The sequence below is a fragment of the Pteropus vampyrus genome, unplaced genomic scaffold, assembly GCF_000151845.1.
Source record: "Pteropus vampyrus isolate Shadow unplaced genomic scaffold, Pvam_2.0 Scaffold200, whole genome shotgun sequence".
NCBI classification, from domain to species: domain Eukaryota; kingdom Metazoa; phylum Chordata; class Mammalia; order Chiroptera; family Pteropodidae; genus Pteropus; species Pteropus vampyrus.
In genome coordinates, this window is record NW_011888981.1 from 2,050,626 (window position 1) to 2,069,246 (window position 18,621).

General features: G+C 36.8%; 1 pseudogene; it reads left to right on the forward strand.

Annotated features, from left to right (window-relative positions):
* The window catches only part of LOC105300075, a 44,434-nt pseudogene extending 27,245 nt beyond the window's left edge, over positions 1–17,189 (forward strand).
* Positions 17,190–18,621: the final 1,432 nt, after the last annotated feature.

Here is an 18,621-nt window from a genome sequence, read left to right on the forward strand (position 1 = left end):
AGTAGGAAGGACAGTATACTTGCATACAAATAAAAAATAATAAAAAAAAAACCCAGAATAGAAGTAAGTATGTGGATTCCTTCCTCAGAACAAGTTATTAAAATTCTCTGAGCTTGTTTTCTGTTTTGTAAAATGAAGACGGCACTTCCTGAAGGTAGTCCTAAAAGCTAATACTTAAACCTTAAAACTGGCACAAGTTATATTAAAAGTGCCTTAAGGAAGAAAAAATATTCCCTATGCCAGAAGCAGAAAGGAAAAGAAATCTGGCTGTTGCTATATTGATAAAAATCACGTATCTCAAGAAGGTATGAATCCATCAGAAAATGAATCAGTCAGCAAGGAGAATGAGAGAAAGAAAGGTATGAATTATCAGTATACTTCCAGCACTGACTGGGGAACAAAGTGTCTTAGGAAGACAAAATGATACAAACGTGCCCACTTCTTATTGTCGAGACAGCTCTATCAGACCAGCGAAGCCCGATGCAATGAAACGTGAGCATTATCCAACCAACTCCCCTTGCTCCGATTCCATGCCCACAAGCTACCTTCTGATAACCCAGCTTCCCGGGATGTTTTTCTTCAGTGAGGGAATGGGCTGGTGTGCTTGAAAGTTACATTTGTCCCTATAAATTACAGCATTGGTATTCTGTATTCTATATTTTATTCTCCTGTGGATTTGGTTGAAGTGACTCAGCATGCCTAAGTCCAATAAAGCTCTGAGAAACTGACACAACCTGTTTTCTGAATCTGTGAGACTCAGGGGTCAGATCTTGGGTTGTGATGTGCTCAGCAGGTGATACCCCTACAGGGGTGTTGGTAACTAGCCAGCCATATACATTATTTTTTAACTTCTCCACTGAGTAAATCAAAAGGGTTGTGAGGTTTAGATGAAACAATGTATTTGAAAGGGTTTAGAAAGTTGTAAAGTTCTTTAGGGAAAAGTATCTATGATATATTTAAAAAAAAAAAAAGAAAAACAACTGCGGTGTACTATGGACCTTGCCCATCTGGCCATTTGGGATCATCTGTGATGTAGAAGAAAAACTTTCCAATGTAGGAACAATGGGTGTATCAGCTCCATGAAGAATGTAAAAACTCATAAGGAAGGACAGGTTCTAATACTGAATAAGTCATCTGTCCCCACTGGAATAACCTTCTTCCACGACTAGAAATTCTGAATTTTCCTTATAAGAACACAATATTTCAGTATAAAAATCTGAAACCACCATCGATTCTTTTGTGATACACACACATACACACACACACACACATACATACATATAGATAGATATAAATATATAGTATTTATGATGTGCAAGGCAATAAGCCCAGCTATATAATCTGTAGGGCCCTATGCAAAATGAAAGTACAGAGCCATTTGTTCTAAAAGCAAAAAAAAAAAGGTGCTGTCAAAGGTATTAAAAAATAAATATTTTTCCTTTCATTCATGGTCTCCTCACTTGTCATAATGTTTTTTATTCGCTATGTAATGTCATTTTAAGTAAAGAAAAATCTATTTTTAAAAATATTTAGCATACGTTTTCTTGTCCATCTTTATACTGTGCAATGTCACCTTTGTACAATCATCAGAATTACACAATTTGTATTGCTCACAGGTCATATGGGCATATGTATTTCTTTCTTGATAGAACAGAAGAAACATTGCACAGGAATAATTCAGTTGTTTTTGTTCACGTCTTGATACGTACACATTCTACTAACACTCTCTGCTTTCAGCTTATTAATGAATAAGAACAGACTGACATGACTATGAGTTCTCTCCCTTCTGTGTCATTATTTTAGCATAAATAGTTGGCTAATACAAGGAAATAAAATGAGTCAGAAAGAATATTATAGGGTTTTTGGTTATTGTGTTTCTTAGGCTGTTATTACCTTCTTCCTGCCTTTGAAGAAAGTTCTGTTTTAAGCCAAAACTGTGGTCTCTTGGGGCCATTAGCATTCTCACTTAGCCAGTCATACACATAACACACCCTGTATTTGCTTTGAGTCTCACTGAACTCCCACGCATTTGGGTCCACTGGAATTCTCTATTCATGGGGCATTGCAAACGGTATGTGCTAATGCAGAAGCAAAGAATAAAGTGGCCATGCCCATTACGCATATCTCCTCATATCTGCTCATATGCATGCCTAAAACTATTAGGAATAATAAGAAATTATTAAGAATTTCAAGAGCAGCAGAACATTAAACAAAGCATGGGGTTGTTCTGAGTGTTGTAGTTTGTGCAAATGGCACAGGTCACAAGACCATGAAGCTGGCCCTGCCAGGCACTGCTTTAAGAACACATAATTAGATTTTCATAACAACTGTATGAGGTTAGCACTATAATTATCCCCCATTTCAGAATAAGAAAACAGGCACAGAGAGGTTAAGTAGCTCATTCAAATGCTAATAAGAGCTAATAAGTGGCAGAATTGGGATTTGAACTCAGGCTTTTAAACTTAAGAAACCATGATCTTAACCCATACAGTGTTGCTTCTCTTAAAGGCATTGATTTTAAATTTAATCCTTAGTTACCTTTGCTTTTCCTCACTTCCTTACTTTCTCAATATCTAAAAGACAATTCATATTCATCATAAAGAAACCCACATATATTTTAGGCATTTACTGTCATTAACTACGGTTTACTTTAGCAGTTTTAATGAATAATGATAATAGTTATCACGGAGTGCTTCCTAGGGGCCCAGCAATTTGATGAGGGGGTTGCAGTCACCTGTGCTCACAGATGAGGACATAGAAGTTTAGAGAAATTAAGCATCCTTTGTCAGATTCAGGTAGTAAGTGGAAGAGTCAGATAATTTGATGTCAACATTTATGGGCTTCCATGTTTTGTCACAGCGCTATAATTTTCTCATTGTCCATTTCAATGATGCCAAGGCTGAGGAATTGGGACCAGACCAATACAGATATAGCTTATTTCTGACAGGTTTTTGTTCAATCTCACAGGCTCAAAATTAGAGCTATAATTCAATTACAGGAATAAAGTGCTTGACATTTAAAATGTGTACCCCAGTGCAAATTTGCTGTTTTCTTTTAAGAGTTTCTTCCTCTAGTTAAAGACAGTTCAAATAGAATTAGCCTAGAATGAAATGCCAGGAATATAAAGAAGCCATGGCAGTTTAGGATGCTGCCCTTAGAGAAACTGTTATCTCTAGAGGATAACCTCTAAGCAAATAGAGGTAGTAATTGGATGAGCTCTCTTAATTAAATTCAATAGAGAGAGAAAGCTCAAGTCCTGGTCTTGCTTCTGATGTCCATTAACACTACATAATTCTTTGGACAACCTTGAGATCAGAAGAGACAGGCATGAAACTGGAAAGCTCCCAGATCAGTCTCAAAAAGAGTTTTCTATTCAGAAGCTACTTTCGGAGTAGCATAATTGTTAACAGCAGATCCCATAATTAAATAACAAAGCATAATCAGAGTAACCATCTCCAAAAATCTTACTAAATTAAGTGACATAAAAAAGCAAAGAGAGCCTAAAGAAGTAATTTTGGTTCAGGGTGTAAAATTAACTGAAGAGCTAAGGGACTGTTAAAAGTCCAGAACCATTGTGTAATGACGGAAGACTTTTAAATTCTTGGCAAATTTTCAAGGCACATAAAAGAAAATTAGGACTCTTCTTCCTAACAGATTTTTAATTATAAGAGCATTTTATTCAAAAGTAGCTGAATTCTTTTACACTCCATTGTATATTCTGCAATTAATTGAAGATCAATCACAGAACAGGTTCTTCTATTGCTATTCACCTAAGGAAATCAACATATTGAAGACATTTCAAAATACCTGAAGACCCAAACTCATTTTAAAAAGCAGGAAATAAAGGGATACAGAAGCACACTTTCTAGTGAAACAAACATTCATTCCGTTCTCTAGTCCTGTATTGGACCATATAGCGCCTATATTTCCTATTTTTTTCAGTAGAGGCTGTTTTAGCTTGAATACCTCCAGAAAACAGAGCCAGAAACAAAGGGTTAAGTGCAATAATTTAGTGGGGAGTTTGATGGAGGTGTCAGGAATGAGGGATAGGGAAATTGAAACAGAGAAGAAGGGAGAACACAAGATTGCATTATGTAGTTGGCCACAGCTACTATGGGGAAAGCGGTGGTCTAATTGAAAGGACCAAATGAGAAGTTACAGGAAACATATCTTAAGACATGCCTGGGAAAAGGAAATGGGCACTTATCCAGTGGCCTTTATTCACTGGTCAAAGGACCTGCCCCCTCAACACACACACATGCACATATATATGTGTACACATACGTGTGAATGCTAAGTAGGTTCCTGTGGATGTTGCTCACCCCTGTGAAAGAGAGGCTGTAGATCAGGCAAACAGAGGCACGCACTGGGCAGACTTGTGATGGGGTGCTGCTAAGGTGCTCCTGCATGAAGCTGTGTGAAGCCATCCATCATGGAACAGATCACAGCAGCTGTAGCTGGAGTAAGCAGTGTGGTGGAGAGGATCTGAGTGCTTCCCAAGTGGAGCCTTATAGAGTGGACATGTTCACCTCAAACCAATTTCCACTCTAGAGTTCTGAGCAGCTGCTTTAAAACATTTTGGTGGCAGAGGTAAATTCTACTGCCATCTAAGTAATAACAATGTTTCGAAGGATCAAAAACATTCCTTGAAGTGGACTGAAATTTTCTCTGTTCTCAAATCCTGCATTGTCTTGAATTCTGTGCCTCTGATGAAGAGTGAGCCCCCACTATATCCACTTTAGGCCCCCACATGTTTGCTGCTACTCTATTTACCCACACCGTCTCAAGGTTAGTGATACCTCCCTAAATTGCAAAATCTAGCCATCTTCTTTCCGACTGGAGCATCTCCCCATTCCATTGCACTGGCCATGGTTAGGTGCTCTCTCTTTGGAGATGAATATTTTTTATTTCCACTGGCATTTTTTTTTCCAGCTTATTCTGTTTCTGCATTGACTTTAATCATCTTCACCTTTTTTCTCTAAAGTGTGATTTTCCCCAACATTCTGACCTTCATCCTCAAAATTCCCTCAGTGACTGAGTCAATATATGCTCTCCACCACAGAAGGTCCTTTTGCCCACTCAAACCTTCTAACTACCCCTTCAGCTGTTTACTGTCTAAAGACCAATCGTAAGTGTGGAAACTATCATCTCAAATGTAGTCTGTTCTAATTAAATTAGACTTCTGAAGCTCTGAAGCTCTGTCTCCTCTTATTTGTGCTAATGACACATTCATCCCAGACACTAAACCTGTTTATCAGCACCATACACGTACTTATTCTACATATTTCTCAAGAAGAAATAGATTATGAGTCACCACCTTTTAAAAAATTCAACAGAAAATACGCCCAAACTGTAAATCCCCTAGAGTTTATTTCTATCTTTACTTTAAGAGGCCCCAACCTAGTAACCTCTTGGTCTAAGAAAAATCGGGGAAAAAAAGTTAATATCTAGAAGAGATCCATTCACTAAGGACCAGCCAAGGGTTTGGCTCAAATCTTATTTAAAACTTCTTTTTATATAGTTATATAATTCTGATTTTACATACATAAATAAATATGATCATATCCTACATTACTTTTAATTCATTTTTCATTTTTACTTTACATTTTTACTTCTGTCCTTGTTCCCTGCTCTACCCGCTTAAGTTCTTTGGAGAAGCGCCTCTTCCCCCTAGATACCAACCTAAAATGTATCCTTTCATATTTTTTCTCCATGCTCATGTAGTCATGTACATATTTTTATATACATATATATGTGTATATACATACATACCCATATGTAGGCTCTAGCAATACACTACAAAAATGGGATAATACACATTATTTTTTTGTGTGCAATTTCATAGAAGTCTTTCAAAGTACCTAGTATAGCTTTCACTCATTGTTTTTAGTGGTTTGGAAGCACAATAATTTATTTATCTATTTTATTATTGATGGATTTTTTTTTCCCATTCTGAATAATGTTGATGTAAACAACCTTGTAGACAATCCTTACAGATTTGAAGGTTTCTTTATATAAAATAGATTATCAGAAAAGGGATTACTAGGCCATAGGATATATACATATTTTTACTGATGTTGAGGGACTGCTTTCATGTTTCTTTTAGCAATTTATAAGCATGCTATTTTTCCCAGTCCCAGGCAGCAGTAGATTTTATGTTCATCTCAATATTGCCATTCTGAATAGTAAAAAGTGAAATCTGCCACTTTAATTTATATTTTACTGACTGCTAATGTGTTTGTGCACCTTTCCATGTATTTTTGATCATGAAGATTTTCACTATTATAAATATTTTCTTCAGATTCATTGCTACTTTCCTATTAATTTTTGAGTCTATTGTATAGTATAGATATTAGTTTTTTCCTCTGCTTTACATGTTTATCCAAATTTATTGTTGGTTTATTCACTTCATTCATGGTACCTTTGCCATGATGAAAACTTAATTAGTTCTCACTTTTCTTTTATAGCTTTGAGTGTTAGAGTCCATCATTTGCCTCTAGGATGTTCACATTGTTTTCTAGAGGTTTTTTACAAAATTTTAATTTTTTACATTTAAATATCTAAACCAACTGGAGATTATTTTTATGTAGGATGAGAAAGAGGCTCAATTTTCGATTTTTTTCTCAGTGGATAGTTAGGTGTGTAAATAATCCATTATTTTTATTTACTAAATAATAAATGTATTAAATAATCCATTATCTTCTTCTACATTGAAATACTGTCTTTTCATATATTAAATGCTCATATAGGACCCACTTTTGGATCCTCTCAACCTTCTATGATTTCTACTTTGTCTATTCTTATGGTCACACCATAATGATTTATGAACAGAGGCTTTCTGTTTAGCAATATATTCCAAATCTCTAAGGCAAGTCACTTTTCACTATCCCTCTCTTGGGTATTCTTGAAGATTTACTCTTATATATAAACTTAAAGATCATTTTATTAAATAAAAAACTATTGAGTTGCTAACTATAATTGTGTTAAATATATATTAAATTTGGATGAATTTGTATTTTAATAGTATTAAATCTTCTAAGAAAGACCAAATATTGGTTGACATCTTTAGATTTTACAATGTCTTTCATGCCTACTATATGCCTTTCTTGTTAAATTTATTACTAAGTAATTTGTTGATATTTCGCTATCAAGAGTAGATTATTTATCTCTCTCTTTTGTTTGTACTTAGATCAAAAGCTCTATTTTAGACTTGGCTTTGCTGGAAACTATGTTTCCCCAAACCCTCTTTCTTGTACAGCTACAGGTTGTAGTTGGCCAAAAGTGAAGTTGCATGAAATTTTGGATGCAGGAATGAAATAGCAGCTATCAAACATAAGCAGTTTCTAGATTATATTTGTTCTTCCCCAGCTCTCCCTTGTGAGCACTGGTCCTACTGACAAACAGTGACCTGCCACCCGCACATCATTGTGAACCCACTGAGGCAGTGGCTGAAACGAGCCAAGAATCATCCACTAGCATCTACACAATATTTTATAAACTTCTACACCAGCTTTCTTCATAATTCCAACAAAATTATGTGACCAGATACACTTATTATTCCAGGTGCAAGCTGGTAAATACTTGCACCAGGGCTGACCTGTCATTTTTCTCTGCTCCTTTGACTCTCTTTTTGGGACCTTTACTTTCCAAGTTCTCTCCACACTGAATAATGTTTAATTCCTATAATAAATTTCCTATTCCACAATACTCTTGACCCTTGAGCAACACAGGTTTGAACTGCATAGGTCCATGTATACACAATTTTTTTTTTCAATAACACCTATACTATTTTTGATCTGCAGTTAGGAGTCTATACACATGGAAGGCCAACTGCATGTGTTGATATACACCATTTAATACAGCGGACTAGAGGATCCAAGGATTTTGGTATCTGTGGGGATCCTGGAACCAAATCCTGACTAAAACTGAGCATAGTCAATTTTGGGGAGAGTCAAAAGTTGTATGTGGAGTTTTGAATATGTAGGGTCAGCATCCCTAACCCCCACATTACTCAAGGGTCGACTGTAGTTCCACTTCTCTGACTGAAGCACAACTAATACTATAAAGTATGATTTTTGTATGTTTATATTATATCTAACCACTGTACCAAATTATCTTATCAATTATCTTCGATTTTTTGAGAAATATCTTGTTTTCTAGTATACAATATTTCATATCAAGAAAATGAGATAGTTTCATTTTTTCAATGTTTATATTAATTATTTTCTTCCTTAATTTTTTTTCTTTTTTGATGACATTCGTTGGAACCTCTAGGTTTATGTCAAACTGTAGGCTGGTGATACAGTAGCATTCAGACTGCCAATTGCCTGATACAATCTTAGGAGGAAGCCTTTATGCTCCTCAGTCGCCTCACATTCTCTAAGCCTCATAGATAGGTGGACTCAGCCCACCAGTTCAGCTTGATTTCTCGAGCTAGAAAGTCTGACACAAACACACAAGGTTGATGCTTACACCATCCTTCCCTTAAAACCTACTCCTACCCAGGACTAACTTCATGGGCACATTATCTGTATAGTCATATAAAGCCCTAAACTTAGAAGGGCCTCATGCTTGTTATCACGTTCTGCTATAAACATATAAAATTCTTAATTTTTGAACATTTCTATTTTATACTGGCCCCCCAAATTATGTAGCTGGTCCGGCTCCTACATATATAATTCAGCCGATCTCTCACAGGGATCTTCTGAGTTCTAATCCTTGTCTCTGAGCTATAAGGTGCTCGGATTCAGTCTCTGTTCTAGTCCATACCACTAGAACACTAACTAGGTTCCACAGCATCCAATGCATTATGTGTATCCCAGCAGCTATTTGAGCCATAAGAGGCAGTTGACTAGTACTGAAATGAGGGGTGTAAAAACCATGAAGAGGTCATCATTTTTCTAGAATTCATTACTGAATCTTTAATGTGTCAACCTGTGGGTTCAAAATGAGTAGAAGTATACATTTACGTCCAAAAAAGTAACTGAATGACTCTAGTGAAAGTGACGGCAAAATCCACTGTCATGATGAAGGAAGAGAGAGTAACTTCTCACACATTCAGTGGAAGTGAATGTGTGAGAAAATATCAGGACAGACCAAAAGAACTAAAGAATTAATGATAGAAATATGTCCCAGCAATTCCACTTATGGATATTTATCCGAAGAAATTCAAATCACTAATTTATAAAGACATATGCACTCCTATGTTCATTACAGCAGTATTTACAATAGCTAAGATATGGAAGCCACCTCAGTGTCCATAGATAAACGAATGGATAAAGAAGATGTGCTATATATGTACAGTGGATTATTATTCAGCCATAAAAAAGAATGAAATTTTGCTATTTGCGACAACACAGATGGACCTAGAGGAAATTATGCTAAGTGAAATAAGTCAGACAGAGAAAGACAAATACTATACAATTTCACTTATATGTGGAATCTAAAAAATAATAAAAATAAAAATAAACAAGCGAAACGAAAACAGATTTATAGATACAAAGAACATTTTGACGGTTGCCAAATGGAAGGGTATTAGGGATTGTTGAAAAAGGGGAAGGGATTAAAATGTACAAATTACCAGTTATAAAAATAGTCACGAGGATGTAAAGTACAGCATAACTATGTATGGTGTCCGATGCGTACTAGACTTATCAGAGTGTTTAGGCTGTAAGTTATGTCTAATAACTATGTTGTACACCTGACATATAATATAATATTGAATGTCAACTGTAATTAAAAATTAAAATTATATTTTAAAATGCCAAATATCATGAATTTTGAAAAAGGAATTAATGGTAGATAAGACAGATTCATATTGAATGAGAAAATTTTTTCCTGGTATATAGTCTATCAAAAAGAATTAAAGGGTAAAGGCAAAGTTCAATAATAAAACTCCCATAGTTATAAAAATCTCCTTTATATGTTATGTACTGGTCCTTAGTCAAACAAGTATGCTTTATGTATTTTAAAATTACTTCAAAAAATTAAATATCTTTAGTTTTTAGCTCATCATTCTGAAACTTCAAGAACTTTGTAAAGCAGTGTAAATGTAGAAGATACACAATACTGAGTTTAACATTATTGAATGTCAGCACATATCCTGAGAGTTGTGTATATAATATAGAAACTACGACATCAACAAATATTTTGAAAGTTTTAATAGACTTACACTATTTTATCCTCAAAAGAATTCTATAAATTGAGTTATTATTCTCTTAATAAAAATAAGGGAACCAAACCTCAAAGAGATTTAATGACCGATTTAAGGTCACACAGGAACCAGAATTCAAATCCAGAACATGCCAAATTATAATCTGTCTCTTAAAGATGTACTATTTAGACAAAGGCCCTTTGATTTATCTATCTGGTAACAATCTAGCTCTTTCCCCTTTTACTTAATAACTCAGATTATTAAGAAAACTAAGCACTCCAGATGTGGAGATCTTTTGCCATTTTTTCCTGATCCAGAGAAAGAGAAAGAGACCATTTTCCTAACTATACAGATAAGTACAGATTACTGGCATGTGTCTTCGTGTGTGTGTGTGTGTGTGTGTGTGTGTGTGTGTGTGTGTGTGTGTGTATAAGCGTGGAGTGGTGGTGGCGGTGGTGCTGTGTTGTTGGGTGTTAAGGATGAGGGCATAAGATCCTTAACTATCTTATACTGCTACCAGAATGAAGATATTTCTTTTGATGAGAAAAGATTGGAGTTTTCCAAGGAGCTTTATCTACCAATAAGCATGATGACAGATACAAGATCAATCACAACCTGATCAATCACAGATCAAGAGTCTCCATTGCAGGACACGCACACTCTTTTGAGAATCTCTCCAAGAAAGCTACTCTCAGAGAAGTGCATGATTTTCACTAGACAGAGAAATTCTTTTCTTTCGAAACCATATCTCTGGTCTCTGGTCTCAGCAACCCTTCTCACCTAATGTTTAACCGCACGTTGCCTCATGCTCCTAAACAACACAACATTCTCCTGAATAAATTAGAATATGGACTTCCTTATCTTTCTTAATCCATTTACATAATCATCATATAATTCTAAGTCTAATTCTAATCAGTCTTGCATCTTATTTTTAAGTGGTCATAGACTATAATTATAACCATCAAAAAATCCTTTCAGTCAATTAACAATATCCTCCAACAGAGAAATTTAATCTCAAGAGATTGAGATAGGATAAGAAGAGGCTTCACATTTGGGTGCACTGGGAAATCTAAAATAGATTTGCAACCTCATCACTTAAGTGGGGAAATTCCTTAGCTATAAAAGTGAGGGAGAGAAGGAAAAGGAGAAGAAAGATAGAAGGGAGGAGGAAGAAGGTGGGAAGGGGAAAGAAGAAAAAGGAAGAAGAATGAAAAGATATAGTGAGGTATAAAACTTAATCAGAAAAACAGAAACCATTTCAAGTATTTATATCAGAGGGAATTTAATTCAGGGAATTGGTTACACAGGTGATGAAGCAGCTGAGAAGTCAATGTAATCTCCAAAATTGGCAACAGTCAAAAAACCACTATACCCTAGAGCTGGAGAGACAAGTGGAGAAAAGGGCAGTGTTACCTGAACCCCAGGGCAGGGATACCTGACAGAAACTAGAACATGACAGACCTACGAGGAGGGAGCTAGAGTCATGGAGAGTCCCAGCCTGGTCAGAGATGCTACTGGGAGCAGTTCTTCCTCTTCATGTTCCGTGTTTTCACCAATATTTATTTTAGGAGAGCAGAGTTGAAAGCCAGCTGCCATAGAGCCTGGGCTGTGCAGCTTATAGGTGTCAGCTTCCTATTTTACACAGAAGTGCATGAGAAGAGCAAAAATTGAGCATCTGAGGAATATACCTGATGGGCTTAGTCACAGCAGGGAAAATCAGAACTCCAGCTGGATTTGAGCCAGCCACATCACTCTCATGCTTGGGGTGCATGATTGACAGCTATGGTCCAGACAGGGAACTAGAAGAGAGTTGACAAAGTAGCTGCTGATGAAAAAATCCTATTTGTAAATGTACATACACAGAAGAGAAGAAGGGAAAGGTTTCAGTAGTGCCCACTGAGGGGAGTTATTATCGCAAGAATGAAACACCAATAAATAATTGAACACAAGAACCTGGGAAACAGTTAAATACAGGTGGATGATGAAAAGGAAAGAGTACAAGAGCTAAGCTAGCAACGACCCCTGGGAAGCAAAAGGGACAAGATAAAAACTTATTATTTGAGAAGAATTAGTTGCCTTCTGAGTTGGCTGAATTGTCCTGGGGATGATAAAAGGCTAAGCTCCCTAGAGAAGATGAGAAATAAAGGTGCTTTTGTTTTGTTTTATTTAGTCTGAAATTCTCAATTTCTACATGATCATGAACGTGCCCCATGAATGCCAAGCAACGAGTACAAGGATTTAACCAGTCATGACCCCTAATGACACCACTAAGTCCTCCCTCCATGTTAACTTAGAACTGGTTTGCACTTAGTGCCTTTCATAATTCCATCTATCCCAGGTCCTTAACCTTCCCATCAGGCTGTGAACACAAAAGGCAATTTATCTTTAGGTTACTTGTTCAAACTGTGTGGAGTCCTGACAGCGTTTTACATCAGCACCACTTGAGATACTTGTGTTCTTTTCCACTTTGTTTTTAATGGGAATCACTGGTGGTGTGATGCAAGATTCTTCATTTTTAAAATAACCTCAACTGATATTCATTCATACTTCAATTTGAGAACAACTAGATTTGGGGCTCTCTGGAGATCTCTTTGGGGCCACCATAGAAAAAAGAATCCAGAAATGGGACAAGAAGAATATAAAGTTCCAAATCAACACCCTTCTCCCCATAGCAGTTTTATATACTGGTCTTCCACTAAGATTTCATTGAAAGAATTTGTTTGTGGCAAAATAACACACACATACACAGACACACAGACACACACAGACACACACAGACACACACACACACACACAGTTGACCCCTGAACATTACAGGTTTGAACTGCAATCTACTTACATGGATTTCTTTCAATAAATACATACAGTATTATAAATATTTTCTCTTTCTTATGATTTTCTTAATAACATTTTCTTTTCTCTAGCTTACTTTATTGTAAGAATATAGTATATAATACATACAACATACAAAATACATGCTTATGTTATTAGTAGGGCTCCTGGTCAACGGTAGGGTATTAGTAGTTAACTTTTGGGGGAGTCAAAAGTCATATGCAGATTTTTGACTGCGAGGGGATTGGCGCCCCTAATCTCATGTTGTCCAAGGTTCAACTACATATGTAAATGATGTGTATGTCTTAAAGAATACGAAAAATCATGGATCTATAGAAAACATTACTTTAATATGGGCCATTTTTAATGACTCCTACATTCTTATCTTGTTCTTTACCTGAGGTCCCCTTCTCTGTCATTCTAGGTCAGACTCAATGCTTCACTCCCTGAGGGCTCCCAATCCATCCTAGCAAGCTGCTAGGTATCTTTGGTAAATGTGTTGTTTTGAAGTTTTCAGAAGACACATTTCCTCTATTTCAGTGTTCTGGCACTTTCCATGATTTCCCTGTTACTTTCCATGATTCCTCTAAATGCTGACAGTGACTACACCCATTCATTCCATTCACATCCATGGGCCACTGCATTGGGCCAGGCACCAGGACGGGCATTGTCTAGTCACTAGAGTACAAAAATTAATTTAGTCAGGAATGTGACATGTTGTTTAATACCTGTGATAACCTAAACACACCTGAAAAGTTAAACATGTTTCTTCTCTTGCCTTTGGCTTATATTTTTTCAAAGCCATTATGGCAAGTCTCCTTGAGAAAGAAATCAGAATAGATACCGATATTGAATAACTGACCTTTCTCTTAGTCATTTGTAAACATTATATCACTTCTCTACAGAGTAGGTCCAGGCTTTTCTCATTAATCTTCTTATTGCAAATATATCTTTACATTTTTTATACTGATTTTGATATTGTTTTGTATTTTAAACCTTGGAAAACAGTCCTTACGCTCTTTGGTGTCCCAGCTTTGTTATATGCCACTCATTCTATCTTTTGTGTGTGGCTGTGAATAAATGTGTGTATTCATGTATTAGCAAATATTTATTTGTGCCAGATGATCATATGTTAGTATTGGTAATTCAGTAATAAAAAAGATAGTACCATTTCCCAACTTTCTAAGCAAATATATAATAATATTGTCAAAAATCTATTATTTTGATATATTTTAGGCTAAAAAAGACATCAGAAAGTAGTGAGACATTTTTAAAAGATTTTTTAATCCTCCAAGGTGAGAGAAAAGTCATGGGCTATAAAATACAAAATAGAGACTTCCATTTGCAGAAGTGATTCATGTGAGAACATAAACAGGAAGGAACAAAAGGGAGGAAATTGGAGCAGGACCTTAAAAATAAAAGAAAAGGAAAGAAAACCAAAGGAATCTGTATAGTCTGGGAGACAGAAATGAGAAAAAAGAGGAGGTCAGTAGTGGGTTTAAGAGAAAAAGATTAGGGAACATGCTATCCCCTAATTAAAAAGAAGAAATTAAATAATACACATTTTTTAGTCTGTCTCTGGAACAAAGAAAGGTACAGGAAAGGACAATAATGTGAGCAAATGCCGGCCTGCCAATCCAAGAGTAAAGAGACTACTGTGGTACAAAGTCAGAGGCTTGGGTTTAATCCAAACTCCGCCACTTATTAGCCAGTTGTTTATCCTTTTCTAGGTTATGAATCTCAACTCTTGCATTTAGACAGTAGAAATTATACCTGCCTTATGGTGTGTATATGAAGATGAGCCATACGTAGCTATAACTTTACGATAAATGAAACCTTTGAGTAAAGAACAAAATAGCACCAAGTAGGGTCAGGCTAGTTTCAGGGAGAGAGTGGCACTTCAGCTTGGTTGTTGAAGCTCCTCTAAATGGGTTTTGATTACTATGATCAGTGGAGTTTGTAAAAAAAAAAAACTGAAATAATTTAGGTAGAAATAAGAAGTGGTAACAGTGGTAAGAAGTGTTTTGATGTGAATGACAATATTTTAAAATTTAGATATGGACATTTCTAAACATAGATTACAGGCTTGTTTGTTTGTTTGTTTGTTTGTTTGTTTGTTTAATCTTACCCTAAAGTCTCTTTAGAATTACAGAGAACATAATGCATATACAGAAATGGATGGTCATATATTGTTGGCAACTTAATGAACTTAAGAGAAACCAGACACTGACTGAGGGAAAACAGGAACATATTATGACATTTTTTTAAATACATTTTTATAAACCAAACTGTATTTTCCTTAAAATCATATAGACACTGACAGAGACAGACATTATTTAAATATAACTATAATATCCCATCATCCCAATAATGAAAGGAGTGGGAGTGAAATAAGTTGACAAAGGTAATAAATCAAAATTGTTCATCTCTCTTCTTAAGCCATGGGATCTATAGGAAACACATGAAGTTCAGGAGTTGCCTCAGGTCAAGAAGAAAAAACATCAGTGACAGGCAAGCCAAGCTGAGACATCCTTATACAAACAACATCACTCAGGTCTCCACAGAAGAGACCCTAATTATCTCAAGAGTACCTCAAAATAAGCTGAATTCTGATTCAGCCAACCAAAGTCAAAACATCAAAACAGACAGGGAGGACAGAACTGTATTAAGAACATAAAGATGGAATCAGGACAGTATCATTGCCACACTGTGTGAGAACTTGAGGCTTGCTGGATGAGCCAGATGCTTGAGCAGCTATGGTTTGGGTTGTGGGAGAATGTGCTGAAAGAATTGGCAATGGCGATGAGTTACTAGAGAGCTTCCTGGAGGGTTTTCATGGTGAAAGCACCCAGGTGCAGCTCACTCTGCTTACTGCCATAGTAAAGCTGTTTCTCAAGAAACCATCAGAAACACAGGAGCTAGTACAGTAAGTCTTAATTAAGTTTGGCAACACAAGATTCTGATAATCCTGACCTTCGAGATCGGGGCTATATTTTTCAGTGTCTTCTCTCAATGGACTCTGTCACAGCCAAAGAAATAGTCTTGTCTGAGAAGCCTTCGATCTTTGAGGAGACAGATCTTATTGAGCCGACTCTGCTGGATGAGCTGCTCTGCCACACTGGTTCTCTGGCTTCTGTGTATCACATGCCGCCCAAGGCTTTTGTGGAAGGAAGTCACTTGCCAATACATCATGGGAGCACTGATGCAGGGGTCAGCCCTGTTGGCACCACTACTGTCACCAACCTAGAACAGCCTCAACTTATGCCTTCTCAAGTTGACGTTTTGGGGGACCTTTTAAACCATGATCTCAGTCCCCCAGTCAATGTACACAGGTATCCTCCATGCAGGTGGGAGCAGTGGATCTCTTGGGAGGAGGACTAGATAGTGTGGAGGGCCAGGCCTTCATCCCATCATTAGTGCCTGCAACCTTTGCTCCTTCTCACCGTGGTCAACAGAGGTCCGAATGACCTATGTGAACTCTCCACAGTGGTAGGCATGGAACCTGGTAGATAATGCAGCTCCCAGTGCTGTCTGGCTGCCTGCAGTAAAGGCTAATAAAGGCTTGGAGATTTCTGGAATATTTACTCATTGCCAAGGGCACACTCAATGGAAATGAACTTTGCCAACAAGCTCTGTAGTCCATGACAGACTCTGCAATCCAGTTTAACGAGAACAGCTTTGGTGTCATCCCAGCACTCCTCTGGTCACCCACAGACCACTAATGCCAACCCAGAGCATTGGCGTCTTCCTGCCTCTGAACACCCTAAACCTAGTCATAAAGACAGAACCTCTGAAGAACCTACAAGTGGCTTCAAAAAAACCATCTTGATCTTCTACTTTCAGCTGCCTCATCCCACTCAATGTGCTCTTTGTAGAAAATGGCAAAAAGGAGCATCAGTTCTTTGCAACATGGAAAGATATCCCCAGTGAAAATGAACTTCAGTTTCAGATTAAGGAATATCATTTAAATGCTGACACTGTTTCCAGCAAGTTGCAAAACAACAGCCTTTACACTGTTGCCAAGAGGAATGTAGAAGGGCAGGCCATGCTGTCCCAAACCGTGAAGCTCACTAATGGCATTTGGATCTTGGCTGTGCTATGTATCCAGCCAGGAAACCCCAATTACATGCTGCCTCTGAAGTGGAGAGCCCCTGATGTCTTTCAGTACATCTATCAGGTCTACGACAGCATTTCGAAAAACTAATAGGCTGGTCCGGTGCCTTCTGGTCACCTTGTGCTTGGTACAAGCTAAGAACTCTTAACTGTAAGAAACTGTATTGCCGTGTAGAATATGAACGCAAATATACTGAGGCCACCCACCAAGGTCGTGACTAGTCTAACCTAGTGCTAACATTAAGGCACAACCTGTTGGATAGTTTTAGCTTCCGGTGAACGTTTGTAACCACTGCTTCAATTACTTCCCACCTCTTGCCAGCTGCTGCCGTTGTCTGTCCTTACTTATGGGCTTCTCCATACTGGGCCAGTGACTGGCATTTTTGAAGGCAGTTTCATACTTTGTAATTGAGAGCTCATTTTTAAAACAGGAAAAGGCAAAAAATATTAAAGCAAGGAATTCTCTCACTGAAAAAAATCAAACGTAACACATGATTTTGAACTGAATCTTCCTACCATAAAGAACGTGATGCGAACAACTGATGAAACTCAAATGGGGTATGAGGATTAGATGTATTGCAGTCACAATGGCCATGGAACAAATCATTCCATACACTAAATGCACACAAAAATATTCAAAAGTGATCAGGCAACAAGTCACCAACTTGCACTCAAATGGTTTAGGAAAAAAAATAAAGATATTTGCTGTACTTAAAATTTTTCTATAAATTTATGGATTAAAAATAAAAAACATATAGTTTTAGAAAAGCTATGAAATGTTCTTTAAAAGTTATATGAGGAACAATGAAGATATATAAACTCACTCTATCAGATCTGTTCCCTCTGTGTACTCTACAGAGAGAAGGCTGATGAACTCACAATAAATGTGGTTATGGCTCATCCAGAAATTCTCTGCCCTCCTACAAAACTTACTGTCTGCAGCACACATCTTTACCTTGTACCCTCTAGTGTTCATACACATATATTCATCATATATATAAAAACATGTTACATAATACATTAAATAATATGCATCTTTTCATTGAATAGTGGGCTAATGAATTAATCTCTAACACCAATTTATGCATCAGAAAATAAAGTTCCTGCATATGTATTTATATTAATGCAAAAAAAAAATACACCACCAGGACAAAGTTACTTAAAGAAAATAAAAGCCAAATTGTGGAGTAAAGTCTTCAGAGAACCACCAAAATTGCATTAGACACTCGAGTGCCTTTCTATTTAGTTTAATGTGGCTATTCACAAGCCCTCTCTCTTTCTTCCTGGACTCACAAGCAGACTTCATTCCTCAGAGCACTTGTCAGCCTAGATTCCTCAATGACTATGTAAAGCAGAGACCTCTCTCATCACCATTTTATCCTTAAATGAGAAAAAATAAGTTTCTACATTTTAAGCCACTGAGATTTTTTCCCCTGCCATAGAAACTACTACCATCACCTAAACCAGTGCGTTTATTTACTCTCAGATGTGGTATAAAGACCACAGCTGATTGTGGAGACTAA